Source organism: Oryzias latipes, chromosome 24, assembly GCF_053564925.1.
Source record: "Oryzias latipes strain Hd-rR chromosome 24, Olatipes_Hd-rR_3.1".
Classification (NCBI taxonomy): Eukaryota; Metazoa; Chordata; class Actinopteri; order Beloniformes; family Adrianichthyidae; genus Oryzias; species Oryzias latipes.
Window position 1 is genome coordinate 25042107 of NC_136260.1, and position 20842 is coordinate 25062948.

The 20842-nt window shown below is 46.7% G+C and overlaps 1 long non-coding RNA gene across 1 annotated transcript in view; it reads right to left on the reverse strand.

Annotated features, from left to right (window-relative positions):
- Positions 1–203: 203 nt before the first annotated feature.
- LOC144990046 (uncharacterized) overlaps positions 204–20842 on the reverse strand; it is a 58635-nt gene continuing 37996 nt past the window's right edge. Inside the window, exons 2-3 of the long non-coding RNA XR_013653978.1 lie at positions 2810–2969; positions 204–1809 (exon numbers count right to left, since the gene is read on the reverse strand). This is a non-coding gene — a long non-coding RNA (uncharacterized LOC144990046). The remainder of the gene's footprint in view (positions 1810–2809; positions 2970–20842) is intronic.

The window sequence follows — 20842 nt, forward strand, 5'->3', positions numbered from 1 at the left end:
TTTCCAGAAGTCAAATAAGTTGTTATTTAAGAGCTTTTTGGTCATTGAGTCTACCATTATATTCTGCTCATTCTTGCATATAAAGCGTAGAGCACATTCTCTTTCTCTAAACAGGACTGTAAAATAGGAATATTTTTAGGTTCGTTCCCTCTCAGTTTCCTGCACAAAGAAATGAATGAATAATGATTCAGAGACAATACTTAGCTTTAGTGGCAGTTTTACTCTGCACAAGAAGCACAGATTTGTACGAAGGGTTACAGACAGATGAACAGGTTGCTGCATCAAAGTCCGAACAACGGAGCTCAGAGATGGGCTTGGTATTCAAACCCTGCATTTGCATATTCAGACGATCATCCGATAGACAACGATGTGAAAATCACACCCACAGATTGTTGCAGGCTAGGTGCTCGAAGGTCAGGGAGCTTCAAGTGTCAGATCTCTCTGAGGTTATCACAGACATTTACCAGAGCACATACACCAGCACACACAAAGATGAAAAGGGAGGATGCTGGAGGAATGTTACGAGACAATAGTCTTGGTTGTGCTTTCTTCAAATGTAATATAATTTTTAGATGATAATACATAGTGAATCAAGTTTAAACCATTAGTGTAATAAAAAGTAAAAGTTAGTGTAATAAAAGTAAAAGGGAGTTTCTAACTATTCTGTTTCTAATTATTCTTAACATACCCCCCTGTTTATAATATCAAAATTATATATGGAAAGTCAGCAGAACACTTCTCATCATCAACCATGTACCATTTCACGATGATAGTATTCAGTATAGGCATCATATCGGCTCTGCATTGAAAACAAAAGTGTATAGGTATATGTAAATACACAAGAATACATAAAATCAACGTGAATAAATGAACACAACAGAGGCGGTAGGAGATGCATGTGTGTGCAAGCGAAAACCTCCCAAGGCAAAACTTATACCATCTGTGTGAAACACTCATTGAGCAGTCGGGGAGGACAAAACTCTGCAACGACCTCGCGCCCCTCGGCGGCCATCCATAAGGATACGCATGCATCACCAGTCCCTACCTCGGCACAATTTCGTTAATTAAAGTTACATAGAACAAGAAACAAAGTTGGAAATAAAGAAAATAAAGAAATTCAAATCAAATAAAAGATATACAACAACAAAAAAAGAAAAAAAACACTCTAAAGACCAGTTTCAACCACGAGCGGATGCGATCCCGGTAAATTGTAGCCATAGTGTTGATAAAGGGTATTGACATACGTTGCACGGCCTGTCAGCATCTTGTCAATCATTGATCTGATACAGGGAACCACACAGGTGACGAAAAGGAAAAATAAAAAGAACACACAGAGAACCGGAGTAACTAGTTTTATCAGTACACTCCACCAGGGGCCAGAAGTGAACCAATAAAGCGGGGACCCAGACCAGTAGGTGTCAGTCATCTGAGAAGAAATGTGTGATTTAAGGTTCTTGACCTCATTGATGATGTGAGTGAGATTTCCAGAGGAAGATGGAATAAAAGTACAATAACAGGCAGATGAGACCACGAGGAACAGCTGGACCCATGTTAGTTGGTTCAAAGGTCACTGTAGCTGGAAGAGAGCAGTGCCAGAGGAAACACTCCAGGGAGCACCCTTCGCCAGGAGTATTGTCTCTCTGCGGCTTTATGGCTGGACTTAGTCACTTGCGTGCTTCAAAATGTCAGTCTCGTAGGCTCTCAGCAATTTACAGTGGCTTACGTGAATCCAGGAGGGTTAGGGTTAGGGTAAGAATGGACAACCAAGATTTTCATGCTGTCTGCAGAGGGATCACAGTGAGCGTCCTCCTGTAATAAAAAAAAATAAAATAAAAAAGGCTATTACATTAAAGTCAGGGAATCAGGGTATGATATAAAAATATCTGATGTATAATTCACTTGTGCAATTTTTCCTGACAAATGTTGAATATTCTGGAATCAGGTGGGTTTTACATGTTTAGATCAGTAGCAACATTTAACGTTCCCACAACTACATAACCTCTAGTTGGGCTGAGGTTCACCATAGAACACAGCGAGTTTCAATGTTGAATCTAAATATACGATGGTGGGCATGGCAGAGTACTGTGGCGAGAATTCATTTTTTGGAGGCGTTTAAGTAAGCATTAGTTTTTTGAGAGTTTTTTTCAAAATATGTACTGTAATTTTAAGCTAAAGAAAAAGTTGGTGCCGTGTTTCATAAACTGCAGTGGAGGCCAATCAGAACTCAGCTTTGGTGTTATTTCTCTTCTTTACATCATTAAGAAGTTCTTTTCCAGTAGGTTCAAGAGTCTCAATTGTTTCCCCACTTGGAAGAGGAGGGAAGTAATTTACCTATGCTCTTCTTGGCTTTTTGCAGATCTTGGGGGCATTTCTGCCATGTGTCTTTCCTTGAAATGAGCTAATGTCAAGTTCAGGACATGTTACTTTTCTTTTTCTTAATTTTGATCGGAAATTAGCTATCTTATACTTCAGGCGCTGGTGTCATCCATTGAAGAAATATATGTTTGATGTTTTATCTTTTATTACGTTGAAATTTTAATTTTCAGTGTTCAGTGTGTTGTAACAAACTTTTTTTAACTTGTAAAAGCTCACTCCCCTTTTGACATTCCTTTAGATAAATCCTGGGCGCAGAGGCAAACCCCCCTTTTGCTCATGTTTGGGAAGACATCGGACCTTTTGTGTGCATGTCAGGGAGTTGTGCTGAGAAACAGTTAATTTTGTCATGGACCACATTTAAACCACCTGTGCTGAAGATCTGATCTGTGAGAGCAGAACCATATGGCCATTCTCATGCCAGGGAGAGGCTGACCTTTTGCTCCAGCGCATGCTATGAAGTTTCTGCTCTCTGAGCAGATTTACTATGGACATATTGCCATTTTGCAGACTCAGACGGTGTGGTCCTCCAAATATGGGCCGGTGGAAGTGGGCGGTCCAGCTGTTGACGAATCCATGCGCCCGGGAGGAGGGATCTGGAACAACAACATAAAAACTTTACTTTCCATAAGTTCTTTGTTCTCTCAGTCCATCTGCATGTCAGCCACGTGTAGTTTCTGTGCATTGTAGACTTTGAAGTTTGAGAACCCAGATATATCTTTTTTATTTGTTTCAAAAACTCTGTCAGGGAAATAAAAACTTTGTGGATCTTTATCCGGTCGAATCCTGGTCTTCTCTTCCTACTTTATTTGCACGCTTAGGAAAACTGCAAAACGAATAGATTTTTTCCTACACCATACAAGCCAGAGAATGAAGTTGCTGGCTCTTGTAGCCATGGATGCTTTTTTAGCAGTGCTTCAACAACTGTCACTATTTGCAAACCTGAGGGATAGGCAGTGTACTGAAAAATGTCTTCAGCAGGTTTCTCCGAATGTCACATTTCAAAGATGGATTCTGAATGAGAGAGCCGTCCCTTTCACATGCCTTATTCCCCTCTTGAATAAGCAACTCGAAATTGTATGAAAATGAAGGTATTACAAAATTAGTTGGCCAGGTTTGTGAACGAAACTCTGGAGCCTGTGGTAAAAATGATGGAGTCTGAACAATTTACCAAAGAACTGTTATCTGAGGCAGAATGATTCAGTGACCCTTAAGAAGATGCGGAAATGTCAGCAACAGGAGCCAGTGTAAGAATAACTGATGGCTCTCTGTCAACAAGTTTTAAAGTGTCTTTGTCTTTTAGTTCATTGGTGGATGTTAGAGTAAAGAACTGATTGTGAAAAACTTTGTCCATATCCACTGGTGCAAAGTTCCCATCGAGGCACATATGATGCTTGACTGCCTTAAGCAGTTCTTCCGCTGTGGTTGGGATTCAAAGTCAAAGTCAAGGTCAGCTTTATTGTCAAATATGCTGCATCCATAAGACATACAGCACAGATGAAATTGCTTTTCTCTCACCCCACAGTGCAAGCAGCATATAAAATAATAAATAAACGACTTTAAAAAATAGATAAAAGACAGTAATAGTAAGAAGAATAACAGTAATCTAAACAGTGCAAAAGAACAATGACATGGTTAAAGTGGTAGTTTAAAGTGACAACAGTGCTGAGAACAGTAAGTGGTTGAGTCAGTGATGGCAGTCTTTGGTGAAGATGGTGTTCTGAACTGTTGTGAAAGTTTAAAGAAATGTGAGCTTGTAGGATGGAGTGGAGGGGCCAGAGGGGGGAGGGCAGGGAGGGAGTTGAGTGTCCTTATTGCCTGATGGAGGAAACTGTCCTTGAGTCTGCTGGTTCTGGCCTGGAGACTTTGCAGTCTCCTCCCTGATGGCAGCAGGTTGAAGTGTCTCTGGGATGGGTGTGAGCGGTCTCCTGCAATCCTGATGGCTTTGCGGGAGCAGTAAATGTCCGAGAGGCCAGTAAGAGGGACACCAACGATCTTCTCAGCTGTTTTCACAATGTGCTGCAGAGTCTTCCAGCAGGACACAGTGCAGGCTCCGTACCACACGGTGATACAGCTGGTCAGGATGCTCTCGATGTAGATGGCCCCTGTAGAAGGTCTGCATGATGGGGGGAGGAGCTCTGGCCCTCTTCAGTTTGCGGAGGAAGTACAGGCGTTGTTGGGCTTTCTTGGCCAGTGATGCAGTGTTGTGGTTCCAAGACAGGTCGTCGGAGATGTGCACCCCCAGGAACTTGGTTCAGCTTACCCTTTCCACAGCAGCACCATTGACGATCAGTGGACCGTGCTGGGTGGAAGTTATCCGGAAGTCCACAACCATATCCTTTGTCTTCTCCACATTCAGGTGGAGATTGTTGTCTTTGCACCACAGAGCAGCCTGCTCACCTCACTCCTGTAGCGGGTCTCATCGTTGTTGTTGATGAGACCGACCACTGTTGTGTCATCCGCAAACTTGATAAAGAGGTTGGAGCTTGTTGTTGGGGTGCAGTCGTGAGTCAGCAGATGGAAGAGAAGGGGGCTCACCACACATCCTTGGGGGACCCCTGTGTTAATTGTGATGGTGCTGGAGGTGTTGTTGCCGACACGGACTGCCTATGGTCTCCCTGTCAGAAAGTCCAGCAGCCAGTTACACAGGGAGGTGTTGAGTCCTAGTTGGTCTAGCTTGTGGGTGAGCTGCTGGGGGATGACGGTATTGAAGGCGGAGCTGAAGTCAATGAACAGCATTCTGACATGCGAGTCTTTTGTTTCCAGGTGAGTGAGGGCTGAGTGGAGGGCTGTTGAGATGGCATCATCGCTCTGAAAGCAGCGCTCCCTTCCCTCCAGAGTCTGTGGACGTCTCCTGTCAGCCATGGTTTTTGGTTGGCTCGAAGGGTGATGGTTTTGGTGACTGTGACATCGTCCATGCACTTCCTCATGTAGGATGTGACAGTCTCTGTGTACTCCTGGAGATCAGTGATGTCATTATAGGCGGCTGCTTGTTTGAATATACTCCAGTCAGTGGTGGCAAAGCAGTCCTGTAGAGCCTCAGTAGATCCTTAAGGCCACACCCGAACCACCTTTTCAGCTGGTCTGACGGCTTTCACCTTTGGCCTGTATGCTGGCATTAGCATGACAGTGGTGTGGTCTGAGGCGCCCAGGTGGGGGAGGGGAAGGGCTTTGTAGGCTCCTTTGTGTGGGGTGTAAACATTGTCCAAGATGTTTTTACCTCTTGTGGGGAAGTTGATATGTCCATGGAGTTGTGGAAACACGCTCTTGGGGTTTGCATGTTTGAAGTCCCCGGGCAGGATGAGGAAGGCTTTAGGGTGGGCTGTCTGCTGCTCACTGATGTGCTGGTGTAGTTCATACAGAGCCTCACTCCTGTTGGTGGTGGAGCTGGGAGGGATGTATGCTGCTACCAGCAGCATGGAGCTAAATTCTCTCGGCAGGTAGAATGGCCGGCATTTAACTATCATAAACTCAGCCAGGGGGGAGCAGTGTTGATAGACCACTCTGGCATTCCGGCACCAAGCATCGCTGATGTAAACAAACAGTCCTCCACCGCGGGTCTTACCCCCCTCGACGAGCATCCTGTCGGACCGGAAGCATGCTAACCCGGCTAGCTGGATGGCACAGTCCGGGACGTTGTCCGTTAGCCACGTTTCCACAAAGACAAAGACACAGCACTCACTCGCAGTCTTGGACGATGTGCGTAGCAGGCGGATATAGTCCAGTTTATTGTCCGGAGATCGTACGTTGGCCAGCGTGATTAATGGGATAGCTGGCCAGTGAGGACTAGCCGCTAGACTAGCCGCTAGCCGGTGCATGAGGAAGCAAAAGAGAGGGAAGCACGGATGCCTCCGTGCTTCCCTCTTCCCTCCGTGCTTCCCGTGCTTTCCACCGCCTGTGGCGCCTCCTCTCTGTCCGGAGCAGACCGTAGTCACGTAGTTCAACCGGTAAATTCCTCAGAAAATGGTCTGAAACAGTGGTTCTGCCGATGGCGAGCAGGATGTATGAGTACATACTTTTAAAGCTGTAAATCCTTGAAACCCAAAAAGATAAAGCCAAAAAACCACTTTACTATCACAAAAAGAGGTTATATAGCTTTGAGAAATCAGAGTGTATATTTGTATAAACCCCTTTTTGTCGTATTTTTTTCCTTTATTTATTTGTTACATTTAGTATGTGTGGGGAGGGAGAGGGGAAGAATGTGAGGGGGGTGGGGGGGTGGAAGAGAGTAAAAGGAAGAAAGGTGAAAAGGTGGGGGATACGAGCACTGATTTGAATAAGTTATTATTTTTAGCTGTAACAATTATACCAGATCTGCTGGAAAGATAAATATTACATCAAAGGTGAAAATCTGACACTTAGATGAGCGAAAAATATCTGTCCATCAATACACTGTGGGTAAGGAGGAGGGATGAAGCAGACAGGGAGCAGTGTGGTAGTGTGCACGTGCACGTGGGGGTGGAGATACATGCATGCTGTCGACGTGAACCGTGTGTTCACAAGGGGAACCAGATCCTACCCAGCCAGACCAGCCAGACCAGGAGAGGAGAGGAGAGGGGAAGAGAGCCCCCCAGGCCAGGAGCCCCCCCAGCACCCGGACCCAGGCAGCCCGGGAGGGGGGGAGGAGGGGATCGCCCCACCAGCCAGGCACAGAGAGGGCCCCCCTACAGGGGCCCCCAATGCCCAGAGGCATAAACGAACTCAGTGTCCGGCCCCCAGGCCACAGGACAGGAGCCGTACCAGGCGGCAGCCATGGGGGCCACCGGGCGCCGGACACCGAGGCAAGGGCCAAGGACGAAGCCAGGGCCCCCAGAACCCAAGAGCCGCCAGCCACCCGACCGGCACCAGCGTGTTGCGTGCCAGCCCAGGCACGCAACCCGAGCAACCCAGGGATCGCCACGCACCCACAGCCACTCCCCATAACCATACAACCCTACACACTACAACCCCCCCCCCGCCATAATATCTGAGCCCCCCTCCCCAACCCTCACAGTGCCCTCCCCTCTCTGTGATGGGGAGGGAAAGCCCCTGAGGGTCCCAGCGAGTCAGCCACCCATGCCCTCACTCACACATACTCACAATCATCTGGTTACCCTCCCCACCCCCCGCCGCCACGCAGTAACCCCCCCCCCCCCCCCCCCAGCCGGCCGACCCCCAGCGCCGTATGCCCGACCATTCCCACAGCCGACAGGATACCCATAAGCCCGGCCGCCCTGAGAGGACCAGGCGGGTGAAGACCGGCAGCTCCCCCAACACCACCCATGTATGGAGGTGTGGGAGTGCTGTTTGTGTGCTGCTGGTAAAATAGGAGGTCTCCAGTGTGGGGGGCCCTACCGCTGCCAAGCCGCAGAGCCCCCCACTCCGGGGTCCCTCTGTGAGTGGTGTGTATTTGCTGTGTGTGTGCTGCTAGCATGCAGTGTGTGTGTCTACAGATGAAGTTAAAATTGTGGGGGGGGGGGCCAGTGAAAGGTGAGCACGGATGTTTCACCGTGCCCCCCTCCACCAGACCCTCTCCACAAGGCCCTAGATGAATCAGAGTATCTAATATGCAAGTAAAAAGCGGGGTGGAGGGCGGGTGCCAACCCGAACCCATAGAGGGGCATCCCCAGTGAGCCCCGCCAGCATACCCCTCCCATCCGGTTTCCGGAGCCCAATGTGCCTGTGTGCAATATTTGTTTGGGTGAGAGCGGGGAGGAGCAGGCGGATGGGCACAACTGGGGGAGAAGGCTCCCCCGAGTGACCGGCCCCCCAGCCGGCCGCGGTAGGCGCCCCCCCTCCCAGGGCGGCCAGGCAGCCAGGAACCAGCAAGCCAGCCGCAGTTGGAGGCCAGAGCCTCGTAGCGCCGAGAGACAGCCAGCAAGGAAGGGTCCCTTAGCAAGAGCGGAGGGGCAGGGGGTCCAGCCCCACTATTCATACCCTGGGCTCCCTAAGGAATAGCACCCCCCCCCCCAAAAAAAATACCCAAATAAATTTAATAATAATAAAATAAATAAATTTTTGCTCCTCCCCCTGCAAAAGAGTGCAGACGCTTTTTGCCCTGCTCCTGCTGCTTCCTGCTTTATTTGCTTTTTAATCATTTAATTAATCATTTTTAATCATTTTACTTCTTCCACACATCCTGGAATATCAGACTGGTCATCCTTTTTTGTGACTTCTACCTATACAAATCAATATTTTTGACAAGCCAGCGACATGTCCGGAAGAGGAAGAAAAACAAACTCCCACTGTGAACGCTGTCGGATCTACCAACAAGAAATAAAAGAGCTACAAACACGGATATTTACTTTGGAAACTGAAAATGGACTTCACAAGACCCTTCCAGTAACATCGGGTGGTAAGAAGCCTGCTCTTACCACAAACGAGAAGAATAACAGTGACATAGACCTGAGTGATGTTGTGTCCTTTCCAAAACTTTGTGCGGAGGAACTCTGTGTTAAGCCAAAGCGTAAAGATGACAGAACATCCGAAATAAAGCTCACAAACAGATTTTTACCCCTAACACAATGTGATATTGAAGAACACAGTGAAATTGGACCACAGAGAAGGAGTCATAATGTTGGCAACAAAGCACAGGCAGAAAGAAAATCTGTGCCAAACGTCAAGGTCAGAGATACGCTGCTGCTTGGAGATGGCGCCATCAGTGGAGTCAGCCACAGAAGAATGCAAACTTTATGTTGCCCAAGTTCTACTGTTCCAGTGATTACAGGACTCTTATCTAAAGTCTTGTACCAAGGAGTTAAACGAATAATCATCCATGTAGGTGCTGTCGATATCAGAAAAGAACAGTCCGAACGTTTGAAAAAAGACTTCATCAAGTTATTTGAAGAGATTGACAAAGTAGAGGTTGAAGCATTCATCAGCGGACCTCTTCCTAACATCGATGGGGTGTCACTCAAGTTCAGCCGTCTGTTTCAGCTAAACAATTGGCTCTCCAGAGAGTGTGCTTCCAGAGGATTGCATTATATTGAGAACTTCAATACATTCTGGAAGCGAAAGGACCTTTTCATGGGAAGAGGCCCACACCTGAACAGAGGTGGAGCAAGAGTGTTAGTGAAGAACCTCCTCCACGCTCTGGGGCATAGAGGCCAAGGCCCTGAAAAGGCAGCAAGGAAGGACCGAGCCAGTGTCCCAGGAACCACAGCACAACGGCAACAACAACTACCTCCACCAACACCGGTCAATGACTTGGATCCGGCAGCACCACAACCACCTCCACCTAAGGACTCAGCTCCACCAGCATTACAGCAACCACCTCCATCTAAGGACTCACCTGCACCAGCACCACAACAACTACCGCCAGCTAAGGACCCAGCTGCAGAACCACAACAACAACCACCAGATTTGGCCCCAGAAATTCCACCATCTGACCAGCTGTGGGCGCCCCCTGCTACATCTACTCCCAGTGAAGACTCACTTTCCTTTTCGTCCCCCCCACTTTCACCCATGGCCCTACCTAGCCATTTTGATAGCCTCATTAAGTCAGGAATTAAGATGGCTCCCCTAACACCTGTGAGCCTCACACCACACAGGAGCTCTCCTACCCCTCCAGCGCCCCCTCCTCATCTTTCACCCAAACCCCCTCCAACACGGCCTTCATCCAAACCCCCTCCAACACGCCCCCTCCGTCGTTCACCCAAATCCCGTCCAGCTCCCACTCCTCCCGGTCCATCACCCAAACTACCCTCAACTCAACCTCTCCTGCGCACCTCTAGACGTACTATTCCCCGGAGCTAGGATGAAACGGGCCCCCAGTGTCCTAGGAAAGGTTATGTCAAACTGGGGCCCTGTGATGAACAGCTTCCTTCTGGTGCTATACCTGTAGTTGCACCACGTAGAATGCAAAAAAGGGCAGTTAGACTGTCCAATCAAAGAAATCTAGTTCACATCCCTTGCAAGAAGGTTTTGACCAGTCCCAAGGAAACTAATCTCAAACTTGCTGCACTCAATGTCAGATCTTTATGCAACAAATCGTTTTTAATCAATAATCTTATCTCTTCTTTTAATCTTGATTTTATGTTTTTAACTGAAACATGGCTTGACAAAAACACAGGAAACATAGTTCTAGTCGAATCAACTCCCCCCAACTACAAACATGAATCGGAAATACGAGAACATAAAAAGGGTGGAGGCGTTTCTGCACTGTTTAGAGATAATATTGCAACCCGCAGACTATCATTTGGTGTGTTTTCATCATTTGAGTATGTGTCCTTTAAGATTGAGTTAAAACAAACTCCTCCCTTACTCTGCATAGTTATGTACAAACCTCCTCAGCACAGCCAAAGTTTTATTGATGATTTCACTGAAATGCTCTCAGTTGTGTGCACAGACTTTGATGGTCTAGTCATTACAGGTGATTTTAATGTTCATGTTGATAATGTCAATGACAGAAATGCAAAAGAGCTCAATGCTGTCCTTGAAACCTTTAGTCTAATTCAGCATGTGAGTTGCCCCACCCACAGCAGAGGGCACACTCTGGACCTGCTCATCACAAGGGGGGTTACTATTTACAATGTCAGTGTGGTTGATGTCGCCCTCTCTGATCATTTCTGTGTATTCTTTGACCTGTCTGTTGCTCCCAAACCACCGCCTGGCCCTGCAGTTGTCCAAAGGAGACAAATAAATGAGAGCACTAGGGCACAGTTTGTAGAAATGATAAACCCTGAAAACGTCTCTGGTGCCAATGTTGATGAAATGCTGAATTCTGTTACTTCTAGCATCTTGAATGTCCTGGATGCCATTGCCCCTATGAAAGTTCAATTGAGAAAACATAGACAGAAAGCTCCCTGGAGGAACAATGATCTAGTCAGGGCACAGAAACAACAGTGCCGCAGAGCCGAGCGAAAGTGGCGCAAGTCAAAACTCCAGGTTCATTATGGAATATATAAGGCGGAGTTGTACGCTTATAACCAGATCTTATCCAGAACAAGGGAAAGGTACTTCTCTGAAATAATTGGAAGTTGCAGCAGCAACTCTCGTATCCTGTTCACAACAGTTAACAGATTAACTAACCCTCCAACCCAGCTACCAATAGAATTGGTTTGTACACCTAAATGTAATGAGTTTGCTGTATTTTTCAATGACAAGGTTCAGGGCATTAAAAAAGCCATCAACTCCACAACACATATAACTATCGAACGGCCACCTACTCACTCTAAGCTGACTCACTTTATACCTGTCACTGACCAAACTGTCCAAGAGACCATCACCCGTCTGAGCTCGTCTACATGCTGCCTTGATGTGTTACCCACTAGATTTCTGAAGTCTGTCTTGAACAGTGTGTTGCCATCAATTACTCAAATAGTTAACATGTCTCTTCAATCTGGAATATTTCCAGAGGCCTTAAAAACTGCAGTCATTAAACCCCTCCTGAAAAAGAGCGGTCTTGATCCCACTGTACTGAATAATTACAGACCTATCTCTAATCTGCCATTTTTAGGAAAAGTCCTTGAAAAAGTTGTCTACCAACAGCTCACTGACTTTCTCTTATTAAACAATTCGTTTGATGTTTTCCATTCAGGTTTTAGACCCCATCATAGCACAGAAACTGCTCTTATCAAGGTAACCAATGACATCCGCCTGAACACTACTTCCTCTTTCGGCTTCTCCCATCAGGGGTCGCCACAGCGAACAAGTCGCATGGTAAACTTGGCAATGTTTTTACGCCGGATGCCCTTCCTGACGCAACCTTCTCATGCCGGGCTTGGAACTGGCACAGGGGTTGAGAAGGGAACAGGGAGCAGCCAGGAGTCGAACCCTGGTTTCACGGACGGAAGGCGCCGCGAACCAGCACGAGCTAAACCGGCTCCACGAGGAGCCGGTTTAGCTCGTGCAGTTATTGATGCAGTTATTGTTTTTGGCCCACAGAAACAAAGAGAAATTGTCAGCAGCTACCTTCATTCTCTGTCTCTTAAACCCTCAAATCAAGTCAGAAATCTAGGGGTAATCATGGACTCTGACCTGAACTTTAACAGCCATATCAAGTCAGTAACATCAGCGGCATTTTACCACCTGAAAAACATTGCCAAAATCAAAAACATAATCTCAAAGCGAGACCTGGAGATACTTATCCATGCATTTGTCTCCAGTAGGTTAGACTACTGTAACGGCCTGCTCACCGGCCTGTCCAAACGAGCTGTAAAACAGCTTCAGTACATCCAGAATGCTGCTGCTCGAGTCCTGACCAAAACCAGGAAGTATGATCACATTAGTCCTGTGCTCAGGTCTTTGCACTGGCTCCCTGTACCTCAAAGAATAGACTTCAAAGCAGCTCTGCTTGTGTACAAGTCTCTCCATGGCCACGCACCAAAGTACATCTCTGACATGTTAGTGCCATATGAACCATCTCGTACTCTGAGGACCTCAGGGACCGGCCTCCTGTTGATTCCCAGAGTCAGAACTAAACAAGGGGAATCAGCGTTTCAATATTCTGCAGCTAAAATCTGGAACAGCCTCCCTGAAGGCGTAAGACAGGCCTCTTCTGTGTTCATGTTCAAATCTAGACTTAAAACATTTCTGTTTAGCCGTGTATATGACTGAAAGGTCCTATCTGCTCCTTTCTTTCCTTCCTTTCTTTTTAAATCTTTTTTTTTTCTTTTCTTTTAAAGTAAATTTTATGTTGATTATTTCTATGATGTATTGTGATTTTAATGCATTTTTCTGTTTTGTGAAGCACCTTGAATTACTTTGTGTACGAATTGTGCTATACAAATAAACTTGCCTTGCCTTGCCTTGCCTTGCCTAAATAAATAATAATAATAATAATAAAATAAACCCACCCAAGTGAATCCCTTAACCCCTGCTGTGAATGCGGCTTCGACCCCCGGGGGGCCAGGCCACGCGCCAACTACCGGCCACGGCCGAAACACCGGCCATGGGCAGACGACCCCAGGCCCCAGAACCCCAACCCCCCCCCCCCCCCCCCCCCAGCCCCCGCCAAGGCGACCAGCCACCCAGCACAGCACCCGGCCGCCGTTCCCGGTCAGCCGCATTGCCTACCCTGCGCCCAGAAGGCACCCGCCCAGGAACCCCAGCCAAGTTGCCGGCAGAGTGCTCGCCCCCACCACCACCCCACCCGGTTAACCACAGGCCCGAGCCGGGAGAGCGGCAGGCCCGGCAGAGCCCACCCCCCCAAACCCGCCCCGCCCCGGCCCACCCAACCAGCCAGGACCCGGCTCAACCCATCACCATCCCACCCCTACTAGGTGATGTGACTAACCAGCTGGAGCCAGGGAGAGTCTGAAGCCGACAGGTTTTTTGTGGAGGACATTATCTCTAAACTAATATGCTCTGACATGAGGTTTCTGTAGTGGTTGATGCTAAGATTATTTTTAGATTTCCAGTTTAGGAGGATAGTTTTCTTTGCGATACATACAGCGGTGAGAACCATATATGCCTTGTTAGATTCCATGTTGATGTTATTCAGGTCACCTAATAAGCAGAATTTGGGGCGAGCAGGAATCTTATGATTAAACCAGATTGATAAATCCTCACAAACCTTACGCCATGATTGGACAGGTGGACAGAACCACAGGGCATGCAAATAGTCGTCTATGTTGTTACCTATGCACTGTGTGCATATAGCAGACTGATTGAGACCCATTTTAAACAACCTCTGTACGGTGTAGTGAATTCTGTGGAGAATCTTGTATTGAATAAGTTGCAGATTAGGGCTTTTGGTCATATTAAAGGCATTCAAACAGATCTGTAGCCAAAATTGATCACTAGAATTCAATGATAGCTCAGACTCCCATTTTGTCATGGGTAAGTAAATTGTTTCATCTATGTCAGATAACATCTTATAAATTTTGGAGGTGAGCTTGGGATTTTTAAGGTCAATGAAATGTGTTACTGTAAGGGGAAGGTCTAGGTCTATTTGGGTCAGGCTATATATATATGATGTTTTGGATAAACCATTCGATCACCTCCCACAGAGTAGGTAACCAAAACATAAACATCTTTTAGCTGTAACTGCTGCAGGACTTTTACAGTGATTGTGGACTCGAGCTTGAAAGATCTTAAATGCTCACAGTACCAAGCACTGTGAAGTTTCACAACAAACACCAAGCTATCACAAACTACAACTATTTGTAATATTTCTGCAAAATCTGGCAGGTCATCAGTGGAATCATAGACCAGCATCATACCAATGCTATAATTGGTCCCTTGACATTCTGCCTGTTCAACCAAATTCACCATCTTTTCTCCAGGACATTTTGTTTCAGAGATGTAGGAGAATCTCATTTACACTCTCTAATGGTACTTGTTATGTGCTGCTGCTGCTGCTGATGGTGCTGCTGCATTATTCCAACACTCTGCTCACCTGGCAGGTGAAGCCAATAGTCTTGATCAGCACCTGCCAGGTATTTAAGTCAGGGAAGACATGCAGAGAGGGCAGGCAGGAGGCTGAGGAGCAGTTGTTTTGTGTTGGAGCTGTGCTGGTTGGTTGTTTCTCTTCTGATTCCCTCTTGGTCCTCAGCAGTCTTATACTGCTGGGTTTTGTTATTTTAGTTTGGGGTTGGACCTTGGTAGTCCTCATTTACGGGCTTTGTTTATTTCTTTTCAATAGATAGATTCTGTTAGGCAGTCTTAGCAGGGAGCTGCTGACTCCGACGGTCAACGTGGCTGGGTCAGTTGTCTCCCTGACTTGTTTTATGTTTGGCCAAAGTTCCAATCCCTCTGTTTTGTCTTTGGTTGGGACCAGCACAGTAATTATCTATTTTCTTTTGTTTCACAGGATACAGGTTACTTCTTCCTCATAATAAACTGTTCCTTAACTTATTTGTTCCATTGTTCGTATGTTTTGGCCCCTTTTCGATTTCCCTTAGACTGCGACAGGTTTGCCTGTCAGGGCCGTAACATATTTGGGGGCTCGTCCGAAAAGTGTAACCTTATTGGCCAGTGGCATTCTTGTTTTGGCGGTACTTGTTTTGAGGTCTGTCTTTGTACGACCTGTGTTGTCTTTTGCCCTGGGCTTTGGGCGCTGGGAAGCGCATTTGTGTTTTGTGTCGGCACTGTGTTTTGGGGTGCTTTTGCTTTATGCCTCGTGCTGACACTTTTTTTGGGCCTTTTGGTTCGTTTGAGAGAGGGTGTTTGCACTTCTTTGAACGCCAGTTTGGCCTTTTGTTCTTTGCTGCCCCTGCCTCTTTTTTTTTTTTTTGGTTGTTGTCGCAGGTTTTCTTTTCCTTTTTTTTCATTTCATTTTCTGTACCGCTTTGTCCCTTTCGGGGTCACGGGGTTGCCGGAGCCCATCCCGGCTACTTGGGCGTAGGCAGGGGATGCCCTGGACAGGTCGCCAGTCTGTCGCAGGGTAGAACGTCCACAATCACACACCCATGCACTCTCACACTCACACCAATGGACAATTTAGAGTTGCCAATTAACCTATGAATAGTTTTCTTTTCCTTCTCTTGTTAAATGGAATTTAGCTTGGAGGGTGTTGTTGTGCAGCCGTCTGTAAATAAACTGAAGCACTGGACTAAGGATCAGCTGCTTGGTATAGCAGATTATTTTGAGATTGTTGTGTCTAAACAGTCGAAGAAGCAAGCCATATTGGATGAAATTGTGTCAGTCCTGTCTGAGAGGGGTATCTTGGTTAGCAGTCCAGTAATGAGCAGGATGAGCTCACCGGAGAGAAAGGGCTCTGAATCACTCCGCCTGAAGGAGCTTGAAGTCGAAATGTTCCGGTTGAATATCAAGGAGAAGGAAGTTAGCCATGAATTTGAACTCCAAAAGATCGAGGAGGAAACAAAAACGCAGGTTCGTCTGAAGGAGCTTGATTTACAACATATGACACCTTCTGCATCATTTTCTTCCTTAGCTGCTCCGCCTTTTGATATAAACAAATGTCTTAATTTCATCCCTCCATTCAGGGAAAAGGACATTGATAAATATTTTGTTTTATTTGAGCTTGCAGCAGAGGTGCTTCAGTGGCCCAAAACTGTTTGGCCGTTATTGTTGCAAACTGTCCTAACTGGTAAGGCCCACGATGCCCAGGCGTCCATGTCTGCTGCAGATTCTACGGATTACGAGAAGGTGAAGGCTGCAGTGCTGCGTGCCTATGAGCTTGTACCTGAGGCCTACAGACAAAAATTCCGAAATCTTAGAAAAACAGGGTTTCATACTTATTTGGAGTTTAATCATGAGAAGGAAATTCTTTTTGATCGATGGTGTCTGTCAGTTGGTGCCACCAGTTATGAAAAACTTCGTGACCTCATACTCTTAGAGGAGTTTAAGAGTTGTTTGCCGGATAGGATGTCAACCTACATGAATGAATGGAAGCTTGTGAAAGCCTCTGATGCTGCTATCCGAGCTGATGAGTACGTTCTAACTCACAAAGATACATTTAACACATGTGCCTCCCCTGAGCGCAGACACTTTGTGTCTGAAAAAACTGCACCTTCCCCTAGAGGTAGCCCGGAGCGTGTGAAGGAGGGAGTTTTTTGTTTTTACTGCAAGAAGCGTGGCCATGTGGTGCGCAATTGTTTTTTGCTTAATAATAAATCTCCCAAAACAGTCAATTTGATAGGGGCCAGTAAACCTCTCAATTGTGAGACATCTGATGTTGCTGTACCAGTTAACACCATCTTTTCTCCCTTCATTGTGGAGGGGAGCGTCTCACTGACTGAAGCAAGTGAGAAAATCCCAGTGCTGATTTTACGGGACAGTGCAGCTTCTCAGTCCATCATGCTGAAGAGAGCCCTGCCCATATCTAGTGAAACCTATGCGGGTTCTGATGTTTTTGTTCAGGGTTTTGGGATGGATTTTGTTGGGTTGCCTTTGCACCAAATATCTTTGGATTGCGACCTTGTCAAAGGTCCCGTTGTGGTTGGTGTTAAGGAGAGCCTTCCAGTTGAAGGGGTCTCATTTATCTTTGGAAATTATTTATCCGGGGGCAAGGTTGTGCTCAACCCCTATGTTACTCCAGTTCCTGTGAATCAGGGTCCCGATGATGGAATGGTAAAACACCCAGGTGTTTTTCCTGTGTGCACTGTAACGCGTGCACAGGCGAGACGAGAACAAGAGAAACCTGGAAAGGGTTGTATGGACTTAAGTGGCAGCTTCATGGTTGATATTGAGGCATCTACCAGACAGTCAACCGAATCCCATGCTCACACTGGTGATTGTGAGCCGTTGACCCCAACTTCCTTATGGTTTGGACATTTTCCTCCCTCAGGAATTGCTTCAGAAGGACTGACAGTCATCTCCCGAGAGCAGCTGATTTTTGAACAACAACGTGATCCTTCACTGAAGCCCCTATTTGATATGGTTGGAGATGTTTCAAGGAAGAGAGGTGGTGATTATTCCTGGTGTGGTGGAGTACTTGTGCGTAAATGGTCACCTGTACATGCACAGAAAAATGATAAATGGGATACAGTGGCACAAATCCTTGTGCCCACTATTTATAGATCTGATGTCTTCACCTTAGCACATGACAATCCCCTTGCTGGCCACTTGGGGGTCAACAAAACTTATGATCGTGTTTTGCGATGTTTTTTCTGGCCAGGGTTGAAGCGTGACGTTCGGCAACATTGTGCTTCATGTCATATATGTCAAGTAGCTGGGAAACCCAATCAGGTAGTTCCACCTTATCCCCTGTATCCAATACCAGCTATAGGAGAGCCATTTGAGCAGGTCATAGTAGACTGTGTGGGCCCTTTGCCAAGGACAAAATCTGGGAACAAGTTCCTCCTGACCATAATGTGTCAGTCTACCCGCTTCCCAGAAGCCATTCCATTGCGCAAAATCACTTCTCGTGCGGTAGTCAGTGCACTGGTAAAGTTCTTCTCACTATTTGGTTTACCCAGGGTTATTCAAACTGACCAAGGATCCAACTTCCTTTCAAGGGTGTTTGGGCAGGTAGCTGAAACCTTAGGTGTGTCTCACTGCTACTCCAGTGCGTACCATCCAGAAAGCCAAGGGGCTGTCGAGCGGTTCCATCAGACACTGAAAACCATGCTTCGTGCTTATTGCTTAGAGTACAATAATGAATGGGATGAAGGGGTCCCCTTCCTCCTCTTTGCTGCTCGTGAGGTTGTGCAGGAGTCAGTTGGGTTTAGCCCAGCAGAGTTGGTGTTTGCACACACTGTGCGTGGGCCACTAAATCTTTTAAAGCAGAAGTGGCTTTGCAATAATAAACCAGTAAATGTTCTGGATTATGTGTGTAACTTTCGCACCAGACTCCATCGGGCTTGTGAGATTGCAAAACAAAACTTGACGGCTACGCAGTTCAGGATGAAACGCTGGTACGATAAAAACGCCAAAGAGAGGAGCTTTAGCCCTGGAAAGGAAGTCTTGGTCCTGTTACCGGTGCCAGGATCTGCTTTGCAAGCTGGGTACAGTGGGGCTTATGCTGTGAAAGTAAAGATTAATGACCGCAATTTCATAATTGCTACTCCTTATCGGGGACGTAAAAGCCAGTTATGCCATGTGAATATGCTGAAGCCCTATGTTCGCCGCCAGAATGCTATATCTTCACAGGAAATGCATACAGTTATGCTGACCAACGCTCTCCCTCTAACCCAGTCCAGTGCTGAAGGTGGGGACATTGTGGAAGATCAGGTGGGATCACATGATGATGGCATTGCCCCCTCCAGTGCAGTTATCTGTGGTCGTTTAACAAATTCTGAGTATTTAACTAGTTTAGATTCAAACCTGTCCTATCTCCCCTCCTTTCAGCGGGATGACGTGATTGAGCTGATAAACTCACATCCTACATTGTTTGCAGATACGCCATCCCGTACCAATATCATCGAGCATGACATCGATGTAGGGGATTCTCTCCCAATTAAACAACATCCTTATCGAGTGAACCCAGAGAAACGTGCTCGCCTACAACAACAGGTAGCTTATATGCAAGAGCATGGCATTGCAGTGCCAAGCTCTAGTGCTTGGAGTTCGCCCTGTCTGTTGGCAGTTAAATCAGATGGCTCAGACAGGTTCTGTACTGACTTCAGGAGTGTCAACGACATCACTAAACCTGTCTGTTACCCTTTACCCAGAGTAGAGGACTGTGTAGATCATGTTGGTGGGGCAAGGTATGTCACAAAACTTGATCTATTAAAAGGTTATTGGCAGGTGCCATTAACTCATCGTGTACAGGAAATTTCAGCATTCGTGACACCTGATACCTTCCTGCAGTACACAGTTATGCCGTTTGGGGTGCGAAATGCTCCTGCTACCTTTCAGTGCCTGGTCAACACTGTTTTGTCTGGTTTACAGTGTTGTGAAGCCTACCTGGATGATGTTGTTGTCTACTCTGATTCTCGGGACGAGCACGTTGGAATGCTGAGTGTGGTGTTTGACAGGTTTTGCTCTGCTGGTTTGACTCTCAATCTCGCCAAGTGCGAGTTTGGCCCGGCGACTATAACGTATCTTGGAAAGATTGTGGGGCAAGGCCAGGTCCGACCAGTTAACACAAAAGTTGAGGCCATTCTGTCTTTTTCGCCTCCCACAACACGACGTGAATTGCGTCGATTTTTAGGAATGGCCGGTTATTATAGGAGTTTTTGTAAGAACTTTTCATCTGTTGCCGCTCCTTTGACACAGTTGCTTAGTCCCATGATTTCTTTTGTGTGGTCAAGCACTTGTCAACATGCTTTTGAGTCCATCAAGGCATTGTTGGCAAATGCTCCTGTTTTGGCAGCACCAGTGTTCAGTCGACCCTTTAAAATCGCAGTGGATGCCTGTGACACTGGAGCTGGGGCTGTCCTTCTCCAGAGTGGAGAAGATGGGATTGAACACCCTGTATCCTATTTTTCCCGGAAGTTCAACAGACATCAGCGAATATATTCTACAATTGAAAAAGAGGCCTTGGCTCTAATTCTTGCCATTCAGAATTTTGAGGTCTATGTGGGATCTGTCTCCCACCCAACCATTGTTTACACCGACCATAACCCTTTAGTTTTTCTTGGATGTATGAAAAATGCTAACCAGAGGTTGATGCGTTGGGCACTTATCTTGCAGGGTTTCAATCTGGATGTCCGTCACATCAAGGGCCCTGAAAACATAATGGCTGACGCATTGTCTCGTTGCTTGTGAACATGTGTTGTTTTGTTTTTTTTATTTCTTTTTTTTTCCCTGCAGAGACCCCCATGTTCACAAGCTAAGGATGGAGATGTTATGTGCTGCTGCTGCTGCTGCATTATTCCAACACTCTGCTCACCTGGCAGGTGAAGCCAATAGTCTTGATCAGCACCTGCCAGGTATTTAAGTCAGGGAAGACATGCAGAGAGGGCAGGCAGGAGGCTGAGGAGCAGTTGTTTTGTGTTGGAGCTGTGCTGGTTGGTTGTTCCCTCTTGGTCCTCAGCAGTCTTATACTGCTGGGTTTTGTTATTTTAGTTTGGGGTTGGACCTTGGTAGTCCTCATTTACGGGCTTTGTTTATTTCTTTTCAATAGATAGATTCTGTTAGGCAGTCTTAGCAGGGAGCTGCTGACTCCGACGGTCAACGTGGCTGGGTCAGTTGTCTCCCT